Below are 14,181 nucleotides of genomic sequence, written 5' to 3'. Positions count from 1 at the left end.
CAGTAGAGGAAATAACCCCACCTCAGACAGTAGAGGAAACAGCACCACCTCAGACAGTAGAGGAAACAGCCCCACCTCAGACAGTAGGGGAAACAGCCCCACCTCAGACAGTAGAGGAAACAGCACCACCTCAGACAGTAGAGGAAACAGCACCACCTCAGACAGTAGAGGAAACAGCACCACCTCAGACAGTAGAGGAAACAGCACCACCTCAGACAGTAGAGGAAACAGCCCCACCTCAGACAGTAGGGGAAACAGCACCACCTCAGACAGTAGAGGAAACAGCCCCACCTCAGAGGGTAGAGGAAACAGCACCACCTCAGACAGTAGAGGAAACATCACCACCTCAGACAGTAGAGGAAACAGCACCACCTCAGACAGTAGGAGGAAACAGCACCACCTCAGACAGTAGAGGAAACAGTACCACCTCAGACAGTAGGAGGAAACAGCACCACCTCAGACAGTAGAGGAAACAGCACCACCTCAGACAGTAGAGGAAACAGCCCCACCTCAGACAGTAGAGGAAACAGCACCACCTAAGACAGTAGGAGGAAACAGCACCACCTCAGACAGTAGAGGAAACAGAAACACTACCTCAGACAGTAGAGGAAACAGCACCACCTCAGACAGTAGAGGAAACAGCACCACCTCAGACAGTAGGGGAAACAGCACCACCTCAGACAGTAGAGGAAACAGCACCACCTCAGACAGAAGAGGAAACAGCACCACCTCAGACAGTAGGAGGAAACAGCACCACAGCATTCCAATAAAAAGCAGTATACATTCCGCTGTTCTATCGTGATGATGTCACAGTGGGTAAAGAATGTGTTGTTGTTTGCGGTAACTTCTTTGTTGTTGTAATACAGTGCTCGGGTTGGGATGTGACCATAGCCTGAAGGTAAGGGTTTAGAACAGAGTGCTCAGGTTGGGATGTGACCATAGCCTGAAGGTAGGGGTTTAGAACAGAGTGCTCAGGTTGGGATGTGACCATAGCCTGAAGGTAGGGGTTTAGAACAGAGTGCTCAGGTTGGGATGTGTTGAAGGTAGGGGTTTAGAACAGAGTGCTCAGGTTGGGATGTGTTGAAGGTAGGGGTTTAGAACAGAGTGCTCAGGTTGGGTTGTGTTGAAGGTAGGGGTTTAGAACAGAGTGCTCAGGTTGGGTTGTGTTGAAGGTAGGGGTTTAGGACAGAGTGCTCAGGTTGGGATGTGACCATAGCCTGAAGGTAAGGGTTTAGAACAGAGTGCTCAGGTTGGGATGTGACCATAGTCTGAAGGTAGGGGTTTAGGACAGAGTGCTCAGGTTGGGATGTGACCATAGTCTGAAGGTAGGGGTTGGACAGAGGCTCAGGTTGGGGCCGTGGGTGGGAGGAGGAACAGTGGGGATGGGATGGACCATAGTCTGGGTGGGGGAGGAACAGAGGGGTCAGGGGGCGGTGGGTGGGAAGGAGGGGAACAGAGTGCCTGTGGGTGGGAGGTGATCAGAGTCTGAAGGTGGGGGTTTGGGGGACAGAGTGCTTTGGGTGGGAGGAGGAACAGAGGGGGTGGGGGTGGGTGGGAGGAGGAACAGAGGGGGTGGGGGGGCAGAGTGGGGGGGAGGGGGTGGGGGCTGTGGGTGGGAGGAGGATCAGAGGGGGTGGGGGCTGTGGGTGGGAGGAGGATCAGAGGGGGTGGGGGCGGGGGAGGGGGGGTCATGGGCGGGAGGAGGAACAGAGGGGATGGGGGCCGTGGGTGGGAGGAGGATCAGAAGGGGTGGGGGCTGAGGGGGGAGGAGGAACAGAGGGGGGAAACATACCATCAGCTCACTTCACAGCTAGCTTGAAACGATGCCGGTGGTGCTATCCAATCGGATCCTTTTCTATAGCACCACTGGTTGGTTCAGAAGTTGTCTGGGAGGCTGGTCAGGTGTGTTTGTGATCAGAAGACCACTGGTTGGAGCCTAATAAGGGCACAGAGACAGTGGAGGAAGCTGTTAGCAACACAATGATGTATGTTTCAGAGGTACAGTAGGATAGGAGACAGGCCTTATAGATCCCAGGTAGAATCTCTACTGAGAGGTACAGTAGGATAGGAGACACGCCTTATAGATCCCAGGTAGAATCTCTACTGAGAGGTACAGTAGGATAGGAGACACGCCTTATAGATCCCAGGTAGAATCTCTACTGAGAGGTACAGTAGGATAGGAGACACGCCTTATAGATCCCAGGTAGAATCTCTACTGAGAGGTACAGTAGGATAGGAGACACACCTTATAGATAGATCCCAGGTAGAATCTCTACTGAGAGGTACAGTAGGATAGGAGACACACCTTATAGATCCCAGGTAGAATCTCTACTGAGAGGTACAGTAGGATAGGAGACACGCCTTATAGATCCCAGGTAGAATCTCTACTGAGAGGTACAGTAGGATAGGAGACACACCTTTAGATAGATCCCAGGTAGAATCTCTACTGAGGGGTACAGTAGGATAGGAGACACACTTTATAGATCTAGGTCCTTGTTAAAAGCAGGGCACTATGAAGGGAACAGGGTGCCATGCTCTATGGGTCCTTGTTAAAAGCAGGGCACTATGAAGGGAACAGGGTGCCATGCCCCATGGGTCCTTGTTAAAAGCAGGGCACTATGAAGGGAACAGGGTGCCATGCCCCATGGGTCCTTGTTAAAAGCAGGGCACTATGAAGGGAACAGGGTGCCATGCTCTATGGGTCCTTGTTAAAAGCAGGGCACTATGTAAGGAATAGGGTGCCATGCCCTATGGGGCAAAAGGGTGCCATTTGGGACACCCCCCCTGGTTTGAGTCAGTATTGACGTGACATCATCAGTGAACTCATCAGGTTACACGCCCGAGATGTTCCTCACAAACAACATTTCCTGTCGTGGGAGTTTACCTTTTCATTTCAGTAGCGGGCAAATATAATGCAACATGACAACAAACTATAGTCGTACCGTATCTTATCACCGTTTGATATCTACAAAATAATGTCCTACTTAAAGAACATCTACCCCCCACCCAAGATAATGAAATAGTAAAGAACATCTACCCCCCCCACCCAAGATAATGAAATAGTAAAGAACATCTACCCCCCACCCAAGATAATGAAATAATAAAGAACATCTACCCCCCTCCCAAGATAATGAAATAGTAAAGAACATCTACCCCCCACCCAAGATAATGAAATAGTAAAGAACATCTACCCCCCACCCAAGATAATGAAATAGTAAAGAACATCTACATCCCCCTCCCAAGATAATGAAATAGTAAAGAACATCTACCCCCCACCCAAGATAATGAAATAGTAAAGAACATCTACCCCCCACCCAAGATAATGAAATAGTAAAGAACATCTACCCCCACCCAAGATAATGAAATAGTAAAGAACATCTACCCCCCCACCCAAGATAATGAAATAGTAAAGAACATCTACCCCCCCCTCCCAAGATAATGAAATAGTAAAGAACATCTACCCCCCACCCAAGATAATGAAATAGTAAAGAACATCTACCCCCTCCCAAGATAATGAAATAGTAAAGAACATAGTAAAGAACATCCCCCCACCCAAGATAATGAAATAGTAAAGAACATCTACCCCCCCCCTCCCAAGATAATGAAATAGTAAAGAACATCTACATCCCCTCCCAAGATAATGAAATAGTAAAGAACATCTACCCCCCACCCAAGATAATGAAATAGTAAAGAACATCTACCCCCTCCCAAGATAATGAAATAGTAAAGAACATCTACCCCCCTCCCAAGATAATGAAATAGTGAAAAGAACATCTACATCCCCCCCTCCCAAGATAATGAAATAGTAAAGAACATCTACCCCCTCCCAAGATAATGAATTAGTAAAGAACATCTACCCCCCCCCCTCCCAAGATAATGAAATAGTAAAGAACATCTACCCCCCTCCCAAGATAATGAAATAGTAAAGAACATCTACCCCCCCCTCCCAAGATAATGAAATAGTAAAGAACATCTACCCCCCTCCCAAGATAATGAAATAGTAAAGAACATCTACCCCCCTCCCAAGATAATGAAATAGTAAAGAACATCTACCCCCCACCCAAGATAATGAAATAGTAAAGAACATCTACCCCCTCCCAAGATAATGAAATAGTAAAGAACATCTACCCCCCTCCCAAGATAATGAAATAGTAAAGAACATCTACCCCCTCCCAAGATAATGAAATAGTAAAGAACATCTACCCCCTCCCAAGATAATGAAATAGTAAAGAACATCTACCCCCTACCCCCTCCCAAGATAATGAAATAGTAAAGAACATCTACCCCCTCCCAAGATAATGAAATAGTAAAGAACATCCCCCCTCCCAAGATGAAATAGTAAAGAACATCTACCCCCTCCCAAGAAATAGTAAAGAACATCTACCCCCCTCCCAAGATAATGAAATAGTAAAGAACATCTACCCCCTCCCAAGATAATGAAATAGTAAAGAACATCTACCCCCCTCCCAAGATAATGAAATAGTAAAGAACATCTACCCCCTCCCAAGATAATGAAATAGTAAAGAACATCTACCCCCTCCCAAGATAATGAAATAGTAAAGAACATCTACCCCCTCCCCCCCCTCCCAAGATAATGAAATAGTGAAAAAGAACATCTACCCCCTCCCAAGATAATGAAATAGTAAAGAACATCTACCCCCCTCCCAAGATAATGAAATAGTAAAGAACATCTACCCCCTCCCAAGATAATGAAATAGTAAAGAACATCTACCCCCCCCCCACCCAAGATAATGAAATAGTAAAGAACATCTACCCCCTCCCCCCCCTCCCAAGATAATGAAATAGTAAAGAACATCTACCCCCCTCCCAAGATAATGAAATAGTAAAGAACATCTACCCCCTCCCAAGATAATGAAATAGTAAAGAACATCTACCCCCCTCCCAAGATAATGAAATAGTAAAGAACATCTACCCCCCTCCCAAGATAATGAAATAGTAAAGAACATCTACCCCCCTCCCAAGATAATGAAATAGTAAAGAACATCTACCCCCCTCCCAAGATAATGAAATAGTAAAGAACATCTACCCCCCTCCCAAGATAATGAAATAGTAAAGAACATCTACCCCCCTCCCAAGATAATGAAATAGTAAAGAACATCTACCCCCACCCAAGATAATGAAATAGTAAAGAACATCTACCCCCCCCCACCCAAGATAATGAAATAGTAAAGAAATCTACCCCCCTCCCAAGATAATGAAATAGTAAAGAACATCTACCCCCCTCCCAAGATAATGAAATAGTAAAGAACATCTACCCCCACCCAAGATAATGAAATAGTAAAGAACATCTACCCCCACCCAAGATAATGAAATAGTAAAGAACATCTACCCCCTCCCAAGATAATGAAATAGTAAAGAACATCTACCCCCCCCCCCCACCCAAGATAATGAAATAGTAAAGAACATCTACCCCCCTCCCAAGATAATGAAATAGTAAAGAACATCTACCCCCCCACCCAAGATAATGAAATAGTAAAGAACATCTACCCCCCTCCCAAGATAATGAAATAGTAAAGAACATCTACCCCCTCCCAAGATAATGAAATAGTAAAGAACATCTACCCCCCACCCAAGATAATGAAATAGTAAAGAACATCTACCCCCCTCCCAAGATAATGAAATAGTAAAGAACATCCCCCCCCTCCCAAGATAATGAAATAGTAAAGAACATCTACCCCCTCCCAAGATAATGAAATAGTAAAGAACATCTACCCCCTCCCAAGATAATGAAATAGTAAAGAACATCTACCCCCTCCCAAGATAATGAAATAGTAAAGAACATCTACCCCCTCCCAAGATAATGAAATAGTAAAGAACATCTACCCCCCTCCCAAGATAATGAAATAGTAAAGAACATCTACCCCCCCCCCTCCCAAGATAATGAAATAGTAAAGAACATCTACCCCCCCCCCCCTCCCAAGATAATGAAATAGTAAAGAACATCTACCCCCCTCCCAAGATAATGAAATAGTAAAGAACATCTACCCCCCTCCCAAGATAATGAAATAGTAAAGAACATCTACCCCCCCCTCCCAAGATAATGAAATAGTAAAGAACATCTACCCCCCTCCCCCTCCCAAGATAATGAAATAGTAAAGAACATCTACCCCCTCCCAAGATAATGAAATAGTAAAGAACATCTACCCCCCTCCCAAGATAATGAAATAGTAAAGAACATCTACCCCCCTCCCAAGATAATGAAATAGTAAAGAACATCTACCCCCCTCCCAAGATAATGAAATAGTAAAGAACATCTACCCCCACCCAAGATAATGAAATAGTAAAGAACATCTACCCCCCTCCCAAGATAATGAAATAGTAAAGAACATCTACCCCCCACCCAAGATAATGAAATAGTAAAGAACATCTAGAACCCCCTCCCAAGATAATGAAATAGTAAAGAACATCTACCCCCTCCCAAGATAATGAAATAGTAAAGAACATCTACCCCCCTCCCAAGATAATGAAATAGTAAAGAACCCCCTCCCAAGATAATGAAATAGTAAAGAACATCTACCCCCCTCCCAAGATAATGAAATAGTAAAGAACATCTACCCCCCTCCCAAGATAATGAAATAGTAAAGAACATCTACCCCCCCCTCCCAAGATAATGAAATAGTAAAGAACATCTACCCCCTCCCCCCCTCCCAAGATAATGAAATAGTAAAGAACATCTACCCCCTCCCAAGATAATGAAATAGTAAAGAACATCTACCCCCTCCCCCTACCCCCCCCAAGATAATGAAATAGTAAAGAACATCTACCCCCTCCCAAGATAATGAAATAGTAAAGAACATCTACCCCCTCCCAAGATAATGAAATAGTAAAGAACATCTACCCCCTCCCAAGATAATGAAATAGTAAAGAACATCTACCCCCCCCCCACCCAAGATAATGAAATAGTAAAGAACATCTACCCCCTCCCAAGATAATGAAATAGTAAAGAACATCTACCCCCCCCACCCAAGATAATGAAATAGTAAAGAACATCTACCCCCTCCCAAGATAATGAAATAGTAAAGAACATCTACCCCCCTCCCAAGATAATGAAATAGTAAAGAACATCTACCCCCTCCCAAGATAATGAAATAGTAAAGAACATCTACCCCCCTCCCAAGATAATGAAATAGTAAAGAACATCTACCCCCCACCCAAGATAATGAAATAGTAAAGAACATCTACCCCCTCCCAAGATAATGAAATAGTAAAGAACATCTACCCCCCCCCTCCCAAGATAATGAAATAGTAAAGAACATCTACCCCCCCCTCCCAAGATAATGAAATAGTAAAGAACATCTACCCCCCCCCCTCCCAAGATAATGAAATAGTAAAGAACATCTACCCCCTCCCAAGATAATGAAATAGTAAAGAACATCTACCCCCCACCCAAGATAATGAAATAGTAAAGAACATCTACCCCCCCCCTCCCAAGATAATGAAATAGTAAAGAACATCTACCCCTCCCCCCCCTCCCAAGATAATGAAATAGTAAAGAACATCTACCCCCTCCCAAGATAATGAAATAGTAAAGAACATCTACCCCCACCCAAGATAATGAAATAGTAAAGAACATCTACCCCCCACCCAAGATAATGAAATAGTAAAGAACATCTACCCCCACCCAAGATAATGAAATAGTAAAGAACATCTACCCCCCACCCAAGATAATGAAATAGTAAAGAACATCTACCCCCCCCCCCTCCCAAGATAATGAAATAGTAAAGAACATCTACCCCCTCCCAAGATAATGAAATAGTAAAGAACATCTACCCCCCACCCAAGATAATGAAATAGTAAAGAACATCTACCCCCCACCCAAGATAATGAAATAGTAAAGAACATCTACCCCCCCCTCCCAAGATAATGAAATAGTAAAGAACATCTACCCCCTCCCAAGATAATGAAATAGTAAAGAACATCTACCCCCACCCAAGATAATGAAATAGTAAAGAACATCTACCCCCACCCAAGATAATGAAATAGTAAAGAACATCTACCCCCCTCCCAAGATAATGAAATAGTAAAGAACATCTACCCCCTCCCAAGATAATGAAATAGTAAAGAACATCTACCCCCACCCAAGATAATGAAATAGTAAAGAACATCTACCCAAGATAATGAAATAGTAAAGAACATCCCCTCCCAAGATAATGAAATAGTAAAGAACATCTACCCCCTCCCAAGATAATGAAATAGTAAAGAACATCTACCCCCTCCCAAGATAATGAAATAGTAAAGAACATCTACCCCCTCCCAAGATAATGAAATAGTAAAGAACATCTACCCCCTCCCAAGATAATGAAATAGTAAAGAACATCTACCCCCTCCCAAGATAATGAAATAGTAAAGAACATCTACCCCCACCCAAGATAATGAAATAGTAAAGAACATCCCCCCACCCAAGATAATGAAATAGTAAAGAACATCTACCCCCACCCAAGATAATGAAATAGTAAAGAACATCTACATCTACCCCTCCCAAGATAATGAAATAGTAAAGAACATCTACCCCCACCCAAGATAATGAAATAGTAAAGAACATCTACCCCCACCCAAGATAATGAAATAGTAAAGAACATCTACCCCCCCAAAAAGGCTTCAGTACTTTAAAGTATTTTCCACCACTGACTATTTGCATGCTATTTGAATCAAGCACACTGTCCTGCCGTCGCGCATGCGTGTGATGTCCACCGAAACTTGGCGTGCGTCGATGCTGTATATGAGCTCAGGCGAAGGAACTGAGTGGGGCAGTTTTATAGTTGCGCGCCTCAGACATGGACGGGACAGAGAGGAGTCGGAAGAGCTGCGCTGAGACGGATCAGGCGCAACAGCCCATGATGGAACTCAATGGAAAGGATAAGAGTGACTCGCCGTCAGATAGAGTCACGCTTAAAAAAGAAATCGGACTCCTCAGCGCATGTGCCATTATTATTGGTGAGAAAAATAAACAGCGTTTATTTATTATAGCCTACTTCTTATGGTGTGAACACAGTGGCTTTTGAAAGAGTAGCAAGGTTGTGGAAATGTGGTTGACTGGCTCGCGGTCTATTGAGGATTAAAGGAGAGTAGTATGGACTCTTATCTGGTTTCTGTTTCTTCCGCTTCATTCAGACACGCGGATTTGCTTCTAGTTATGTCGTTGATATCCCGTTATTTAGTCTACGCTATTACAGATATATAATTGTCCACGGAGAAATCAACTAACTATGTGCCGTAACATTACGCACAGACACGTTTAGTGGTTGATGAAGTCTAATCGTGATCAGTGAGGCGATAGCTTGAACGGTAACGTTACCTGCTTCTGAATATCAGAGTATCTCTGAATAGGTTACAAGTTCTGGTCGACGTAAGGGAAACCTGCTGACGATGTTGCATCATATGAGAGCTGTAAGTACGGGACTTCAGGGCTACTCTACTGTTACAGACAATGCTTACGTGGCTGGATATCTCTCCGCTGATCTCAAATGTGGTGCTTGTCCAAGTCGACCAAGTCGACCAAGTCGACCAGGCAGCGTACTGTATAACACGCCGGTGGATTTTATGAATGGTCCCCTGATCTGGAGGGATACCTACTTAGGGACCGTGTTCAATGTAGCTGTTGGCGCTTTAAACCCATACGGTCTCTGATGACGTTAAAGGTCGTTGTTGATCAAATATCATATTTAGGTGTATTATTTTTTTAAATATCATAATGTTATTGAAACACTTATTATTCCACACTTTAGACATTATATTTATCATTGAACACATTTTTCCACTTATCTACATTTTGTTGTTACAGCCTGAATTTAAAATTGATTAAATATATATATATTTTTCTCACCCATCTACACACAATACCCACCTTAATGACATTTTCTCAAATTGATTGAAAAAAGAAATACAGAAATATTTACATTTTATATAAGTATTCACACCCCTGAGTCAATACTTTGTAGAAGCACCTTTGGCTGCAATTACAGCTTTGAGTCGTCTTGGGTATTTCTATCAGTTGTGAGTCATCTTGGTTGTCTGTATCAGCTTTGCACATCTAGATTTGGGGATTTTCTCTCATTTTTCTTTGCAGATTTTCTCAAGCTCTGTTATTAAGTTAGGCGGGGAGAGATGGTGAACAGCAATCTTCAAGTCTTTCCATGGATTTTCAATGGGATTCCAGTCTGGGCTTTGGCTGGTCCACTCACGTTCACATTGTTGTTCTGAAGCCATTCCACCGTTGCTTTGGCTGTATGCTTGGGGTCATTGTCTTGTTGGAACGTAAGTCTTCACCCCCCCCAGTCTCAGGCTGTTTGCACTCTCTGAAGTCTCAGGCACTCTGAAGCAGGTAAGTCTTCGCCCCCCAGTCTCAGTCTCAGGCTGTTTGCACTCTGAAGCAGGTTCGTAAGTCTTCGCCCCCTCAGTCTCAGGCCGTTTGCTCTCTGAAGCAGGTTCGTAAGTCTTCGCCCCCCCCAGTCTCAGGCCGTTTGCTCTCTGAAGCAGGTTCGTAAGTCTTCGCCCCCCTCCCAGACTCAGGCCATTGCTCTCTGAAGCAGGTTCTCATCAAGGATTTGTCTGCTCCAGTCAATGTTCCCCTCTACCCCTTACTAGTCTCCCAGTCGCTGCCACTGAAAAGCATCACCCATAGCATGACGCTGCCACCACCATGCTTCACAGTAAGGGATGTTGTTAGATGGGTGATGAGCTGTGCCTGGTTTTCTACAGACGTAGAGGTTTGCATTCAGGCCAAAGAGTAACATATTTGTCTCGTCAGACCACAGGATCTTTTTCCTTTATGATCTCAGAGTCTGTCACGTTGCCTTTTTTACAAAACTCTAGGCGTTCTGTCATGTACCTTTTTTTACAAAACTCTAGGCGTTCTGTCATGTGCCTTTTTTACAAAACTCTAGGCGTTCTGTCATGTGCCTTTTTTACAAAACTCTAGGCGTTCTGTCATGTGCCTTTTGTTTACAAAACTCTAGGCGTTCTGTCATGTGCCTTTTGTTTACAAAACTCTAGGCGTTCTGTCATGTGCCTTTTGTATACAAAACTCCAGGTGTTCTGTCATGTGCCTTTTGTTTACAAAACTCTAGGCGTTCTGTCATGTGCCTTTTTTTGTCAATAGTGGCTTCCGTCTGGCCACTCTCCCATAAAGCCCAGATTTGTGAAGTGCTGTAGAGACTGTTGTCCTTCTGGCAGGTTCTCCCATCTCAGACAAGGAACTCCGTAGTTCTGTCAGAGTGGTCATTGGGTTGTTGGCCACCTCCTGACCAAGACCCTTCTTGTTCAGTTTGGTCGATCGGCCAGCCTCTAGTTACATGTTTTTTAATTTCCCAATAATGGAGTCCGCTGTGCCCTCTAGTTATGGTTTCCTACCCTTCCCCAGATATATTCCCCATCACAGTTCTATCTCAGAGATCTACAGACAGTTCCTTGGACTTCACGGTATAGTCTCTGCTCTGACATGCCCTGTCAACTGTGGGACCTGATATAGACATGTGTGTTTCTTTCTAAATCATGTCCAATCAGTTTAATATGCCACAGGTGGACTCCAATCAAGTTGTAGTGCCGTCTCCATGACGATCAAAGGCAATTGGATGCACCTGAGCTTAATTTGGAGTGTCCTAGCAAAGTGGGGTGTTTACTTGTGTACATTTAGATATTTCTGTATTTCAATTTCAATAATTTAACAAAAATATCTAAAATCATGTTTCCACTTTGACATGATGGGGTGTGTAGATGGGTGAGAAGAGCAGTTAAAACCCATTGTGAATTCAGGACGGAACACAACGACATGTGGAATAAGGGATATGAACACTTCCTGGCACTGTACATGCTGTATTCCTTATTTATTATCTTAGACTATACTAACTGAACCCACCCTCCCTCCCATACTAACTGAACCCACCCTCCCTCCCATACTAACTGAACCCACCCTCCCTCCCACACTAACTGAACCCACCCTCCCTCCCATACTAACTGAACCCACCCTCCCTCCCATACTAACTGAACCCACCCTCCCTCCCCACTACTAACTGAACCCACCCTCCCTCCCACACTAACTGAACCCACCCTCCCTCCCATACTAACTGAACCCACCCTCCCTCCCATACTAACTGAACCCACCCTCCCTCCCATACTAACTGAACCCACCCCCTCCCTCCCCCTCTCCCTCCCATACTAACAGAACCCACCCTCCCTCCCATACTAACTGAACCCACCCTCCCTCCCATACTAACTGAACCCACCCTCCCTCCCATACTAACTGAACCCACCCTCCCTCCCATACTAACAGAACCCACCCTCCCTCCCATACTAACTGAACCCACCCTCCCTCCCATACTAACTGAACCCACCCTCCCTCCCATACTAACTGAACCCACCCTCCCTCCCATACTAACTGAACCCACCCTCCCTCCCATACTACATACTAACTGAACCCACCCTCCCTCCCATACTAACTGAACCCACCCTCCCTCCCATACCACCCTCCCTCCCATACTAACAGAACCCACCCTCCCTCCCATACTAACTGAACCCACCCTCCCTCCCCATACTAACAGAACCCCCCTCCGTCCCACACTAACAGAACCCCCCTCCCTCCCACACTAACAGAACCCCCCTCCCTCCAGAACCCCCCTCCCTCCCACACTACAGAACCCCCCTCCCTCCCACACTACAGAACCCCCCTCCCTCCCACACTAACAGAACCCCCTCCCTCCCACACTAACAGAACCCCCCTCCCTCCCCCACTACAGAACCCACCCTCCCCCCACTACAGAACCCCCTCCCACACTACAGATCCCCTCCCTCCCCACTACAGATCACCCCCCCCCCCACTACAGATCACCCCCCACCCACTACAGATCACCCTCCCACTACAGATCACCCCCCCCACTACAGATCACCTCTCCCCCCCCACTACAGATCACCTCTCCCCCCCCCACTACAGATCCCCCCCCAGATCCCCCACTACTCCCACACTACAGACCCCCCCACCCCCCCCACTACAGATCACCTCCCCCCACTACAGATACCCCCCCCACTACAGATCACCCTCCCCCCACTACAGATCACCCCCTACTACAGACCACCCCTCCCCCCACTACAGATCACCCCCCCCCACTACAGATCACCCTCCCCCCCTCTCCCCCCACTACAGATCACCTAGACCCCCCTACAGATCCCCCCACTACAGATCACCCCCCCACTACAAATCACCCCCCCACTACAGATCACCTCTCCCCCACTACAGATCACCTCTCCCCCACTACAGATCATCCCCCCCACTACAGACCACCCCCCCCACTACAGATCACCCCCCACTACAGATCACCTCTCCCCCCTCCCCCCCACTACAGATCACCTCTCCCCCACTACAGATCCCCCCCCACTACAGATCACCCCCACTACAGATCACCTCTCCCCCCACTACAGATCACCCCCCACTACAGATCACCTCTCACCCCCCACTACAGATCACCCCCCCACACTACAGACCACCTCTTCCCCCACTACAGATCACCCCCCCACTACAGATCACCTCTTCCCCCACTACAGATCACCCCCCACACTACAGATCACCTCCCCCCACTACAGATCACCCCCCACTACAGATCACCCCCCCACTACAGATCACCTCTTCCCCCCACTACAGATCACCCCCCCCCCACTACAGATCACCCCCCCACAGACTACAGATCACCTCCCCCCCCCCCACTACAGATCACCCCCCACTACAGATCACCCCCCCAGATCACCTCTCCCCCCCACTACAGATCACCTCCCCCCACTACAGATCACCTCTCCCCCCACTACAGATCACCCCCCACACTACAGATCACCTACAGATCCCCCCACTACAGATCTCCCCCCACTACAGATCACTACAGATCACCTCTCCCCCCACTACAGATCACCTCTCCCCCCACTACAGATCACTACAGAACATCTCCCCCCCTACAGATCACCTCTCCCCCCACTACAGATCACCTCCCCCCCCCCCCACTACAGATCACCCCCTCCCCCACTACAGAACATCTCTCCAGAACACCATCCTCCCCATCCTTTAATTCAGAGTAGAGCTTGTCACAGTTCATGTTTTGTCTGCTTGCCAAGATACTTCTGAGTATTGTGAAAGTGGTATGTTGAACCCTATTTCTGAGTAGTGGATTTATGCCACGTTCT

At 46.3% G+C, this 14,181-nt stretch overlaps 1 pseudogene; it reads left to right on the top strand.

Moving 5' to 3' along the window:
• The first annotated feature begins 8,755 nt into the window (after nucleotides 1–8,755).
• LOC124035460 overlaps nucleotides 8,756–14,181 on the top strand; it is a 77,646-nt pseudogene continuing 72,220 nt past the window's right edge.

Source organism: Oncorhynchus gorbuscha, linkage group LG05, assembly GCF_021184085.1.
Source record: "Oncorhynchus gorbuscha isolate QuinsamMale2020 ecotype Even-year linkage group LG05, OgorEven_v1.0, whole genome shotgun sequence".
NCBI lineage: Eukaryota > Metazoa > Chordata > Actinopteri > Salmoniformes > Salmonidae > Oncorhynchus > Oncorhynchus gorbuscha.
This window is presented reverse-complemented; position numbering and strand designations above follow the sequence as displayed.